Source organism: Oxyura jamaicensis, chromosome 15 (assembly GCF_011077185.1).
Source record: "Oxyura jamaicensis isolate SHBP4307 breed ruddy duck chromosome 15, BPBGC_Ojam_1.0, whole genome shotgun sequence".
Taxonomy (NCBI): Eukaryota; Metazoa; Chordata; class Aves; order Anseriformes; family Anatidae; genus Oxyura; species Oxyura jamaicensis.
The window spans coordinates 1,035,160-1,049,139 of NC_048907.1; the positions used below are offsets into that span (position 1 = coordinate 1,035,160).

At 60.3% G+C, this 13,980-nt stretch overlaps 1 long non-coding RNA gene across 2 annotated transcripts; it reads left to right on the forward strand.

Annotated features, from left to right (window-relative positions):
- Positions 1 to 764: 764 nt before the first annotated feature.
- LOC118174685 lies at positions 765 to 13,645 on the forward strand. Of its 2 annotated transcripts, none has more exons than XR_004754735.1 (4): positions 765 to 1,084; positions 2,177 to 2,382; positions 2,507 to 2,634; positions 13,371 to 13,645. It is a non-coding gene; the product is annotated as an uncharacterized LOC118174685 (long non-coding RNA). The 2 variants fall into 2 exon arrangements; XR_004754736.1 differs by lacking the exon at positions 13,371 to 13,645 and adding an exon at positions 7,661 to 7,868.
- Positions 13,646 to 13,980: the final 335 nt, after the last annotated feature.

Here is a 13,980-nt window from a genome sequence, read left to right on the forward strand (position 1 = left end):
ATGTCCCCAGCCACCCCATCCTCTCCTGGGTGCGCAGCAGCGCAGGGGGGCTCAGCCCCCTGTTTCAGCGATGCCTGCGCTCCGGCTGTGGCAGCCGGTGAGGTCTGTGGGAGCAGCATGGATTCCAAACCGCTGGGAAAATCAATCTCTCATTTATTTTCATGATGGTGATGCAAGAGCCCGGCGATGCTGCGTTTGCTCTGCAGTTACACCTATCGATCGCAGCCCCCCCCAGCCTCCCGGGCCTGGTGGGGCAGGAGCAGCATGGCCGAGGGCAGGCTTTGTGCACCGCCCAAGGAGCCCTTGGACACGTCTGCCCTGCAGAAAGCTTCCTGCAGCCCAGCAGCATCCGCTTCGTGGTGGTTCGGGACCATCTGATCGCGGCACGAAGCGCGCCGGGTGCCCAGCCGGGAGGAGCACTAGCAGGCTGACTCACTGGGTCTGAAGCTTGAGCTGATGCTGAAACCCTCGGCTGCCCCTGGTGATTTTATGGACAGTGACACATCCCTGCGCTCCTGTCCCCAGCCCTGAAGGCAGCGCCTGCAAGGACAGCCAGGTCCTCCCCAGCTCAGGGTGAAGCATCGCTGCTGGGCAGCCGTGCCAGGGTGAGGCGGGATGGAGCTGGGCAGGGGAGCAGAGAGCAAAGCGGGGAGCAGAGAACAAACCCACACTCGAGCTGGGGAGGGGGCAGCTGTGGTGCCACAGTCTGTGTGCAGCACTTTCTCCCAGTTTGCTCAGAGCTCTGCTTTCTTCTACCAGAAACCTCACTGGGCAATGTCTCAAGGCTTTGGTGCAAGTTTGGTGCCGCTGTGTCCTGCCTGTGCCAGCTCAAAGAGGGCTCCAGTGCCAGGCTCCGGCCCCTGAGCCCTTACTGTGTGCATGGGGCCAGCCTCGTCCCTGCGGCTTCCTCGGGGAGCTTCCTCCTCCTCCTCCACTGCGTGGTGCCCGGGGGGGGCCTTCAATGGCAGGAGGAAGCAAAAAATAACCTCGGCTTCAGATTGGGAAGCTGCCGTCTCCCATAACGACGCTGAATCGCGGCTCTGGGGACTGGTCTGCGGGCTTTGCTGACGGGGGGACATCTCTGGTGAGTGGCAATATTGTCCCAGGGCAGAAAAGGCCTTTGTCCCTCAGAAACAGCAGAGCCACTCCAGCCTTTGGCTTCGGAGTGGGCTGCATCCCTGCTCTGCCTCACAAACACGGGCACTGAATGGGGGGTTTCAGTCCGGGACCAGGCTCGGTTCCAGCCCCTTTTAGCGCGTGCCCGCGGGCACAGCTGGGGGCCCTTTCAGGAGGGAAGTCCTTGTTCCTCGTCGACAGAAGAAGACTTTGCCCAGCTCAAAAATAGGCTCTCTGTTGGTGCTCGGAGGGGGCTAAGGGGAACAGAGCACCGTGGGGAAGGGGGCAGCGCGGCGGGGGGGGACGGGGCGCTCGGATGCTCCGCAGCCACAGCATCACCCCCACCCCGCACAGCCCCTCCGTGGGTTGCAGCCAGGGCCTGGTGCTGCGGTTCCACAGCTGTACCTGACCCTGTGCCACCGTCCCTGCGTGCCTGAAGGCTTCGGAGCTGCCATTCCCAGCCTCTGCTCCCAGCAGCGCTTGAATCAAGCCCAAGCTCCAGCTCTGAGCTCTTCCCTTCCCATTCTCAAAGATCTCTCAGTACAGCTCTGCGTCAACAGCGTGTGCTCATCTCAGACCTGGTTTCCTCGACCCCCCCCTTTCTCCTCCACCACAACAAAGCCTCCCACCACCCTGCAAGGGCAGGCGTCAGGGCTCTGTTCCGAGAGCCGCAGGGCTGGGGCCGTGCGGGGCCGGGCAGCGCTGCACCACCCCTCGTTCTCGATGGATGCCGGCCAGCCGAGCTCCAGCCCTGTCCACGAGGGTGCAAAGAAAGCAGCCTGCTGCACAGCGCCCACCGGCAGCAGATACCCACTCTGTTAAGGCTGTCCTGTCTGGGCCTCCTTCCCTCTACTTCCTCCACAATTGGTGCCGGGACGCCGCTGGTGTTTGCTCATTGCCTCCCGTATAAATTGCAAGGTAAGTTACTGTGCACCGGACACAGTTACTGACACAGAAATCGGAATCCGTACATTCACGAGTGCACAGAACTGATGTTGTCCTGTCTAGCATTCTGCCCTTAAAAAATAAAAAGTAGTTTTGTTGGAAGCTTTTTGAACAGAGGCAAAACGCAGCAGGTCCGTAGCACCGTGCGCTCAGCCTGCAAGAGGTGAGCAAACTCTTTGCCCCTGCGTGATTCTGCAGTACTGCAGCTAGCCGTTACCCCTTCCCAGCAGGGCGTCCCGGGCTCCTCGCTCGCCCTGGTGTCTCCCAGGAGGCACAGCACCATCGCTCAGCACCACCAGGGATGTGCCGGGAGGGCTCAAGGTGCTGGGAGCAGCGGGGATGGGGTGGGGTGGGATGGGATGGGTGCTGTCTGCTCAGCTCAGCCCTCAGCACTGAGCAGAGGACAGCGTTCTCAGTCCTGCTGCCCCAGATAATTTCCCCACAGGAATCCTAAGAGCACGCTCTGAGCAGCTGGGCAGGCAGCGGCCCTCCGTGATGCCGGCCGTGCGTATCCCCGGGTGCCAGAGCGGGGGGACCCGGGCAGCTCTGACGCTGCACCAGCATTAGGAGCAGGTGAGTGGAACGGTTTGGCAATGCAGGCTGGCTGGTGGGGAAAGTAGAAGACGTGGGGAAGTAAGGGAAACAGGAAAAAAAGGGAGGAAAGAACAGATTACAGTTGGCACCAGTAACCATGGCATTATGAAAAACAGATTTTGTCAAACAGCTGACTGTGATCTTTGAAGAGATTATAAACGTGATGGAGGGAGGGATGCGAGTAGCTGTTACGGGTTGCGGCAGTGTGTTTGATGTGGAATCAAGCAGTACTATCGTGAAAAGCAGCGAGGTGCAGTATCAGAGCAGTGCATCTCAGTGGGTTAAGAACAGGCTCATCGACAGATCTCCAAAAACGGCGATGAGGAACCAGCTTCAAATGAAGGAATTATTAATGAATCCCTTAAGAACTGGTGCTTAGCTCTGTCACTGCTTCACATTTTCGTTTATGATCTGCAGGTAAATATAAAATCGCGGGTGATTACGCGTACAAGGAGGAGATTAGCAGGACAGTGAGCTTGGGCAGAGCCGCGCCGCGCGGCCTGGGTCGCAGTGCAGGATGAATTATTCAAACCGGTGCATTTGAGTGTCCAATGCTAAACTCTGTGCTAAACTCCTCCTTCCTTTCACCTGCGCTCCCGAGGGTTTCAGCACGTTCTCAAGCCTCTCCTCTCCCAGTCAGCCACAGCTCAAGCCGGGCTGGGACTCTGCCAGGCGCAGGGCCCTGTTGGGCTCTGTTTGGGAGCTGCACCCAGGCAATGCCCAGGCAGCAGCGCGCGGTCAGCCTGGGGACAGCACCCGGCATGGGGCACGAGAGCGACAGCAGCTCCTGCAGATCCTGCAGGCGCTGGGGACTCTTCTCCAAAGGGAGCAAGGGGTGGTGCCGTCCTGTTTCAGCCAGCGCATGGCAAAGAGGCAGTGGCAACCTTCACGCACAGCCAGTTCCTGACGGGGCTGTGCCATGGACTAGTGGGGACGTTCCTGCTCCTCCTGCACCTCGGGCATCACACCAGGAGCCAGCACCCACGAGCACAGGGGGCAGGATGGTGGCAATGACTGCTGTGAGCAGCTCTCGGGGGCTGTGCCTCTCGCCGGGAGGCAGCGGCCACCTCCCAGCCCTGCTGTGGGGCACGGCAGCGGTTGTGGGGCTGCCCCACGGGAGTCCCCCAATGCCCCGGGGCTGGTTGCTCAGTAGGGGACGTTCGGTCTCTTTGTGGGGGAAAGGGGGATTTGTTCCAAAGCTCTTTTCATCAGAAAAATCCATGCTGTTCTGCTTTGCTCTGACCCATCTCCCAAGCTTTGATGGTGTAATTGATTAGCTTGTAAGAGCTTGGCAGCCGAGCCTGCGCTTTGCTGGTAGCGTTCCTGCAGCTCCCGCAGGTGGGAAGCCATTAACTGCCCCCGGGCTCCTCCCTCCGCCCACAAAGAGCTCTTTGGGCAGGATGCTCGGTGGCTGCTTTTGGAGAAAACCTCCTAAAACCCGCCGTCCTTGCATTGCAGCCGGGTCAGCCCCCGCCATCCGCCCCAACGGTGCAGGTCCCAGCACGGCGCTGCCGTGGGTGCTGCCGGTGCCCGCAGCGTGCGCACGCTGCACGTCCCCTGTGCTGGAAGGTTACACCGGCATGGGTCTCTTTTTTACCCGAGATCTTAGCAAAATAATAACATTTCATTTGCACAGAGCTATTATCACGGCTCGCTCTAACTTTGTGCTGCTCAGCGTGTCAGGATGATGAGGGGCTGGTACTAAACCCACCAGCAGTCACTAAGTGCTGCCGTATAAACGTCTCCTGAAATCGCAGTACCTCAACCCGCTGGCACCTGTTTGGAGTCCTGTGAAGGCGGACGTGCTGAGGTTGCAGTGTCCGGTGCCGGTTGCCCCACATCGGGTATGGGATCTGGTTATGGGACCCAGGCAGCCCTTCCCAGGTGTCCCTCGGTGCCAGACCCGTGGCTCTGTGCCCACTGCAGGGCTGGCAGGATGCAGCCATGGCTCCCTGCAGGGGACTCAGGGGGACTCAGGGGGTGGCAGCGAGCCCTGCTCTGTGCCCACGGTGGCCGTGGCACGATGACGAGGCAGCTGGGGGGCGAAGGCAGCGGGTCCCTGGCCCCAGGGCTGCCTGCACAAGGTGCTGGCGCCTGGGGGGATGCCGCGGGGATCCAGGCACGCTGCAGGGAGGCAGCAGGGAGGTGCTGCAGGAGGACAGGCAGGCAGGCTGGAGACAACATGTGGGGGGCCCTGGCAGGGCTTCAGCATCGCAGCGTGTGTGCGTGTGCATTCGCACGATGGGAGATGTTGCGCAAGCTGAAATGAGATTAGCTAATGTACTGCAAACACAAACCATCTCGTAAGGAAATCTTGCTCGCCAACAAATGCAAATCTTTATGCCTAGTTTGCTGTGTAATGTTCCCCGTTAACCCCTGTGCTCTGCCTGCTGGCAAGGAGAGGGGAGGGAGGCGGGAGGCTTTTGGTGAATGCTCGTGCAGCGAAAAGGTCCCTCGGCTGCAAGCACCCGGGGGGGTCCTGCTGCTCTGGCCCGCTACCAGCAGCATGTGAGCACCGAAAGGAGCTGCCCTCGCTGCCTCTTCACAGCACCCGGGGCCCAGGAGCCACCGGTGGCCCCCAGTGCCTCCATTGCCGTCAGCGTGAAGCCACGTGTCTTCAGGTGATGCTCCTGGCTGGGCTCAAAGACACTTGGCAGAGAGAAGCAGCGGTGATGGGAGGGGGCTGGAGGGTGCTGCCTGGCTCCTAGCCCCTCACCAATGAGCCCCTCCATGCTCGCTGCAAGGCAAGGGGATGGGGCACTGCTGCAGGGCTGGGACGCTCGCCCAGCAGACACACAGAGCCCAGCAGCGGAGGAGCCCAGCGGCGGGTTTTATTCTCAGCTATCTCTGTGAATAGTCGCTCCCTGCTGATGTCCGTGTGGCACCACGGCATCTCTGCTCTGAAGCACAGCCCTGGCTCAGCACGCCTCTCTCTGCGTGCATTGGGCTGCCCGTAAGCCCCGCGCAGCCCTGCGGGAGGGGGGATGCAGTGGACATGGCAAACACGCTCCAGTTAACCAGATTTTGGGGGATTTCACATGGAAGAGGCCCCCTGACAGCCCACAAGTAGGTCTAATAATTTATTATAATGCTTTTATGGCAGACCGTAAAAATCCTAAATAAGGCTGGGAATTGTAAGAGAAACCCACATGGAGCTGAATTTCCTGACAACCACAATTTTTAGGCCCCAGCACCTTCCTCTGGAGAGCCTGAGCACCCGGGTGTGCCCTGCCCCGTGCCCACCTCCAATATTTTGCTCCAGCAAGTGAAGCCGTCCATCAGCGCTGATGCCCGAACCCCAAGATGTTAAATCGGATATCCAGGCGTTGCTCATGAGGGCGTTGATTAAAGGGGTTACTCATGGGGCCGGAGCAGGTCTCCCTCATCCAACCCGAATTACCCTGTGATTCAGGTGCTGCTCGAGGTCTGCGTCGGGTTTGGGGACCGCAGCCCTGGCACCTTCACTGCAGCTGGAGCTGCAGCCCACCCCGGTCCTGGCACTGTGCCCCTTGGGGGGAGATTGTCTGTCCCCAGAGGGTGACATTAAACACAGAAGTAATTCCGTCTCCTGCTGCTCACCCTGAGCAGTCGTTACTGCAATTACCCTGAGTGCCACTGGATGATGCTTGGTAATTACAAGGCTCTTTCATCTGGGGATCTCGGAGCACTTACGGATCAATTCATTAAGCCCTGCAGCAGGCTGCAGCCGTAGTGCAGGATGCCACCGATCGATCGCCCTCTCCTGAGGCGTGGGGCAGCCACAGGCATGGGGCTCAGCACCAGGGCTGGGGGCAGGAGAGGGCTGGGGGACAGGGAGGGACATCAGCAGCAGCCACAGCCATGTGCCCCGGCACTGAGTCCCCGCAGGGATGCGCACACCGAGGCTTGGCTTGGGGAGGAGCTGGAGATGCTTGCAGGAAGGACGGTGGCTCCGGCACGTCAGCTGCAGGCTGCCCGGGGCTGCCACCAGCTGTGGCAGGACATCTCCACGGTGCCCGTCTGCTGCCTCCCAGGGAAGGGCAGAGGATGAGGCCGTGAAAGGCTGGGGAGGGAGACGTGTCCCCGGGAGCAGGTCAAGGCCCTGGCTTTGTTCCCAGGCAGGAAGGAAAAAGATGGGAGTTTTGTTTGACCGCTTGGGCAGCGGCTGCAAGCCCCCCCTGGCCCCAGTGCTGACCCTGCAGCATGGTCCTGCCTCGCCGTGCAGCACCACCACCGCAGATCAAGCTCTGGACGTGCGGCATCGGCTGCTCTGCTGCCTGTGGTCCCCCGGGAGAGGCAGCACCAGGCGGGGGCCATGGGGGAGCCGGGCAGTGCTGCCCACATCACCCCGAGAGGAGCTGCCTCCTTCGAAGCTGTGGGCACGGCACCAACCTCCGCTGCTCGGAGGAGCCTCGCCATTAGCTCCCGCTGTAAATCTCCCTCTAACAAGGAGCCTGGCTGGGCCCAAGCAAGATTTATAAATATGAATAAGATTGAAAGCAGCAATTCCCCTCAGAGCACACAGGACTGCAGACAGTGTGTTCTCCTGCCTGAAAACACACGCTCGCATCAATTACGGGCAGGAGGAGAACACTCCCCAGGTGAGGCTGCTCGGGGACCGGGGCAGACTCCTTATCCCTTATGGTGCTCGCCCCCCGGGCACCCCCACCATGCAGCCCCTGTCCCGGCAGCCCCGACACGCGGCTGGGGGCCACGGGGACGGGGGCAGCTGGTGGAGAGGCTCCGCAGACGCCTCCCCCCAGGGCTGGGGGTCTCTGAAGGGGAGGACGGCTGCCAGCTCCATCACCCTGGCAACCCCATCACTCGCCCAGGCGGTGATTAAAAGGACGGCTCTGCAGGGAAGGCGCTGGGCCAGGTGGATAACAGGGTCCTGGGCTCTCGGAGCCAGCTGAGGACAAGGCACGCTGACAAGCCCACAGAGCTTCTCGCTTCTTACTGCAGTGAGCTTTTCCTCCCGGAGCTGTCCTGTGATGAGCCAGATAACGGTGGGTTTCTCTCTCCTTAGAAGCATTTTCCATTGCATTGCTGCACTGTCAACTCTCCAAAAACACAAGCATGAAAAATAAAGTCAAACGGGTACAGGGGTGATCTCCACTGGGGGTGTCAAAGCCGTTAGACACCTTGGATCCAAGCTCAAGAACTGCAGCCAGTCCTTGCTGGGGGAGCTGCACGTTGGACCTCTCCCATCCCGAGTCATTGCCCCAAATCACCAGTTTCAGGCTGAGAAACGCGTCCCACCCTGCGGCAGCCGAGGTGCTCTCGCTCCCCTCCCGTTACGGACAAACACGACGCATCGCCTCTCAGCCCGAGTCCTTCCCTGGCTGCCCTCGGTGGCAGTGCCCTCCCTGCTGCGAGGCACAGGGGCTGCCCGGCCACCCCCCGGAGCCGTGCTCCCCCCCCAGCTCATACCGGACCCTCTGGACCCCGGCGGGGTCAGCACCACGTGCGCAGGGAGCGCGGTGCCGCGGCGGGTGCCCGGCTGGCAGCAGGACTGGTGCCGGTGGCCCCGGCAGGACGCCGTGCGCTTGGCTTGGCCGTCCTTCCTTCCCAGGCAACCTTTCAGCCCAGATGGGAGCGCCATAAGGAGTTTTGTTTCCTTCCCAAAACACGCTGTGCCTAACGAGGTGTCTGTGCGGGGTGGCGCGACTGTCCGTGCCCCTTTCCCCTGGGGGGCAGCTGGGGGGGGGGGAACCACCTGCCCTGGTGGGCTTTGGGCTCAGCTGCAGCAGAGCTGCACCTTGAGGCCTTCTGGTTCTCGTGACATCGCATCCCTGTGCAAAAGGGCTGATGTGATACGTGCCAAAAGGGTGGGGAAGGTGCAGGAAAGCCCTGCTCTTTAACCCCATGCTCTAAAAGCCAAGCATGGCACCAACACCCTCACTATCCCTGTCCCTCTTGCTGTGCCGGAGCCGGTGTGCTGCCCGGGGCTTGGTCGGGGCTCAGGGGGCTGCGTGCATCGTCTGCAGCGAGCTCACAGCTCACGTGTAGCTCCAGGGGATGCTGGCGTTGTTCCGTCTGCATGCAGAGACCGGCCTGGAGCATGTCCCTGCTGCTGCCCCCAAAAAGCCCCGGGGATGGGGCGGGGGGGGTCTGTGCACAAGCTCGGGAAGGGGCTGGCTGTGGCGCAGGGATGTGCTGCCTCCAGCCCTGTGGGACGCAGCGAGGAGCTGCCAGCCTGGCTTTCTCAGTGTTTAAAACCTGCCTTCACGTTCTCTGCTATGAAACACAGCCATGGTTTTTGCTTTACAAGTGTGATTGCCTATAACAGCATGAAATTACAGCCAGAACTGATCAGCCTGGCAGCAGATAAGGGAAGCTGTCAAGTGTGGCAGCGTGTTATTACACAGGGGGATCAGAAGGAGGGAGCTGCCAGCCCCAGACGAGCGGCTCCAGGAGAAGCCGGAGGGACCTGGGGGTGCTGCCGGGGGGGCGCTGGCTCCGCTCGCCCCAGACCTGGCAGCGAGGGAGATCGGAGGGTCTAGAGGGGGCTGGGCAGGATGTGTGCTCAGAAGGGCTCAAACACGGGGCAAAGCTGCTGTAGAGGCACAGACCGGGTGCGTGCAAAACCAGAAGAGCTGTGCTAGAACGCAAGCACTGTGTGAGCACAGGCACTGCCCGTGCCCCCGTTGCATCACGCAGCACGTCCCGGCTGCTTGCTGGGCCTGCCCTGGCAGGTCACACATCAGGCTGTGTGTGCATGGGTGGGATGGGGTGGTCACTGGGCACGGCATTGCAAGGAATCGGGGCTGCGGGGGCCATTTTCTGGGTCTGAGGATGGTGAGACAAGGAGCTGCATGAGCCAAGGGTTTGAGCACGCAGCACCCAATGTGCCGCTGCTGCAGCCACAGATTTCTCTCCTATGGTTCTTCAAAGAAGACTTCTGGTGAAGGCTTTGCATTTGTTTCCTGTTCTGTACATGTGGTGGCAGATTTGTGCAGTGTGCATGCCCCTGCTTAGAGCTGCCTCCTCTGCTCCTGCAAAGCCCTCCATCATCACCAGAGCTCCCCTGGACGTGAAGCTCCTCACCGCCCTCGCAGAGCCCTTCTGCCCGAGGCTCCAGCACCCTGCTCCCCTTCCTCCTGGAGCCCATAAAACACCAGGGGTGGAGGGGAGGCTGGGGGATTCCTGCCCTGGGTGCTCAGCTCTGAGCAGGCACAGGAGGGGTCTGCACGCCCTGCCCCGGCCGGCTCCTGGTGCACCCAGTTCTGCTTGCCTTCTGGTGCGCTCTCCTGCTTACAAGGGGGTAACGGGGGGAGCCACAAAGGCTGGATAGCGCCAAAAGGACCCCTTGACCTGGTCCACGGCTCCACAGTGCAAGCAGTGTGGGTCCTGCCATCGCCTGTTGGGCCAGGACGTGCCCAGGGACGTGCCCAGGGGCTAAGCAGGGCTGGGCACAGCAGGGCAGGGGCTGCAGCTCCGTGCCTGGGGAGGGCTCCTGCGAGGCTGCCCCTGCCCGCCCCAGCACGGCCGGGAGCTGCTGTGCGCTCAGCAGCAAACACGCGCCGAACAAATCTCTTTGGGATTACTGAGCCTGTGTTTGAAGGCAGCAGTGGAGGGATCCTTGCTGTCACAAATTGCTATTTACGCACAGTCTTGTAATGCTGCCTGGTCCCCGCGGCTGCTCCCGGTGCGGTGGCAGTGCCAGGCTCCCCGCCGGAGAATCCTGCTGGTACCAACACGGCTCCGTGCAGGCTTCCTCCCGGCTCATTGCTGTGTCCCACACCTCCCTAAAACCCCTCATCCCTGGAGCTTCCTGCTTCTGTAAGCTCCTTTCCACTCCAAAGGTCTCAGTTTACTCACCGCTGCTCTGAGTCCAGCCGCAGGGTGTGGGTGCTGCCCGGAGGTGGGTGAGCAGAGCCCGAGGTCACCGCTGGCAGAAACCCTTGTGGTGGCTGGCTGTGTGGTGGCTGCGGGGCCGAACCGAGCACAGGAGGGGAAAGTGGAAGGCTCTGAGCAGAGCAGGGGCAAGCCAGAACCCAAGGCGGTGCTGCCCACGCAGCCCCCGAGATGCAGAATGGCCCCGGGGCACGCAGGGAGCCCCCGGGCTTGGTGCGAGCGGTGTGGGGCAGGGTGAGTGCATGTCACTGGGGGGCTGCTCGGGGTCACGTCATACCTGGGTGTTCACAGCGTGCATCAGCTGATGATCCTGCAACACGAGCAGGAGGTATCTTGATTTTCTCCCTGGGATTAAGTTTATTTTCTTGGCACTCTGCAGGAATGGCTGCTGGAGGGGTAGGCAGGGCAAGCAGGCTGCTGGGCCTCGAGGCAAAGTTAAAGTGAGATCTTGAGCCAGGAAAGGTTCTTGGGCACGTTAGGAGGATGATTTTCCTGTCTCCAGCTGGCTGCTGGATCGAGGACTGCATTAGCATTGACCTCAGGTATGTCGAGCAGCAGAAATTTCCTAACTCAGCACCAGACCATGCCTGACTCTAAATCTCGCCTAGCACCGGGTGCATCAATAGCACCTGTCTTGCAGGAGTGTTCAGGGGCTAGATTAATCAATGTCTGCAAAAACGCATTCGTTTCCAGAGATGGATGGTGCTCCCTCAGCACGAAGCACTATTGTGCTTGCTAATTGTGTGCTGTGTACAAACGTGGCATCTGTGATCATCTCGGGCGGAATAAATGCTCTGCCGAGCAGGATCCCATCCCCTCCGCCCTGGTCCCTGTGAGGGAAGGAGAAGCTCAGAGCCTGGACAGGGGTAAAAAAAGCTCACCAGACCCTCAGCCGGGCAGCACGGCTGCAGCAGTGCCGGAGCAGCGCCGGGCAGCACCTCCCTGCCCTCCCTGCAGCGCTCCCTCGGCAGCGGGTGGGTGCCCTGGGGTGGGCTGGGACCCTGGTGCTGTGCGGGGCACGTGAGTTGTAAAGTCAGGTTCCTGCCACTTGCAGGAATTAATAACACAGGACAAAAGCAGGCTCTTCCCCTCTGCAGGCTCCCGCACTGCTTTGGCCTTGAGATGTTTTTTTCTGCACGTGAGCAAGAGCCAAAATGAACATGAAATCGGAACTGTCCTCTCCCAGGAGCTCTTCTTCAGGCTCCACTTGGTGTTATAATGATCCAATCCATCTCGGGAGGCTTCAGATACTTATTAATTAATGCAATGATTGGGTGATTTGGCCATCATTACAGCTGTCTTTCACAGGGAGAAAGAAAAGCATGTTTCTTCCTTGTTTTTCTAATGCCTGGCGTTCTGCTGGCATGCTGCTCCTGCGCCACGGCACACACCGTGAAAGCAGGGTGACTCACAGTCAAGGATTTGTATTCAATATCGGTTCAGATTACATTAGCTTTGCCTAATGCCTTAGCAATAAAGTGACTCTTCATTGTATAGCTGCAATTTATTTCAGCTCCTGGCTTGGTGAAGAACAAACATCAGTCACGCTGCAGCACGTGTGCCCCGCGCCGGGTGCGGGGCTCCGGTGCTGCCCCGGAGCGAGCCGGGGGCATGGCTCTGCGGAATAAAAGGCAGGCAGAAAGAAACCGCCAAGGCTGCACGGGGCTGTTGCTGCACCTGGGGAAGGTTTCTCGTGCTGGGGGTTCGTGGGTGATGCCCACAAAGTCCATGGCCAAGGGTTAGGAGCTCGCTGGTGCCCCAGCAGGGGCGAGGACAGGAGGTGTCCCCCCATGGGCACCAACGTGCCCGCCCGCGATGGGAGCTGTGCGCAGTTTGCTGCTGTCAGAGACGATCCAGACGCTGTAGGTAGCACACTCTGGTTCTTCTCACTGCTTTACTGATCTGGGTTACTTGGCAAATTAGGTGCCAGCCAGGAAAAATACATTTTAATACAGTTCAGGGCACTGTAATCTAGAGACAGAAAATATAGGCCACGCTTACAAACTGGGAGGCCGTGTCCCAGAAAGCGCCATGTGGGAAGGCAGTTTTGGGGCTGTGGGCATGAAGCAACCCAGCGTGCACCCATGGAGCTGCGAGGGGCCCTGTGGTCGTGACACCCCCCTGCACTGGGGGAAGCCTTTCCTGGGCCCTCTAACCCGACAAAAGCATAATGAGAGCTAATGACTGGAAGCTGGAGCTCGGCACGTTTAAATGGGAACAAAGCTCACATTTCTCATAGCGAGGGTAATTAACCACTGGAACAAATTGTCAAGGGGAAGTGGTGCTTTCTCCATCTCCTGGAGTTTTCAGATTAAGACGGGAAGTCTCTCTCGAGAAGCTTTGCTCAAGCACGAATTATGGGGCTCTGTCCAGCAGGAGCTGGAGGAATCGAATCGCCTGTGCTGGACAGTCGTCCTGGGCCCTGCAGCATCCCTCTGGCCTCAGCATCAGCGTAGCCACGTTTGGATGAGTCTAAAGCTTAGTCCTGTAATTACTGCGTGATTAAATACAGAAGTAATTCCTTCCACACCTCCACACTCCTGCTTTATTGCAGGACAGCCCACGCAACAAATTAATGTTTAAATAATGGCTTTCCTCCCCAGGCTCCAGATAGGAGTTTCCCGGCGATCTGTATCCGCCTGCCTTCCCTGAGCGTGGCCGAGCGATTCCCCGCGGGCAGCGCTCGTCCCACAGCCCCCTGCCCCGTGCACCGCGCACACCGGCACCGCTGCGCCAAGCACCCGGGGCTGGCTCTGCTGCCCGGTGAGCTCCTCGGCGCCGGCCTGGTGCTTTTTGCACTTCAGCTGCAAGCTCTGCAAATAGAGGAACGCAGGGAATTTCAGCACCGATTTTCAAAGTTTTCCACCTCTGTTTATCAGCGGGTTCCAGCCGAGCGTGCCTTTTAACGAACAGCCTCTCCATGCAAAGGGCTGCGCTGCTGCAACCTCGTTATTAAACAGCGCACGGTGCCGCGCGATAGCGGCGATGAAGAAAAGCCCCGGTATGGTACGTGGGCCTCGCCGCTTCCCGAGTCGCCGATCTCCTTGGTTACAGCAACTCCCCACAACACCCAACGCAAAGGCAGTGCCTGAGCTCGGGCTGCCGGCAGCAGCTCCTCAGCTGGAGAGCTCAGATCCCGGCTTCGGGGGAAGCTCCCCGCCTCGCCGCGAGCAGCTCCCGCTGTCTGGCACCGCCTGGCAGGGCTCCGGGGACGCGTGGCAGCGCGGGCAGGCTGCGGTGCGCAGGCAGGGCTGCTGCGGGTGCTCACGCCTGTTTTGCAGAGGCTGCTCGTTAGCACCGCTGTCGGGGCAGCGGTGACGAGCGCCGCGCGATCCCAGGTACCGCGAGCCGTTGTGGCAGGGTGCTGAGCCAGGGCCCCTTGATGCCGTGTCAGGGACAAGGACGGCTGTGGGCAGCTGGCTGTTCTTGCACGCCTGTGCAGAGCCGGCCCCGGTTGTGCCAGAATTGTGGCTGGGGGGCCGTGGGCTC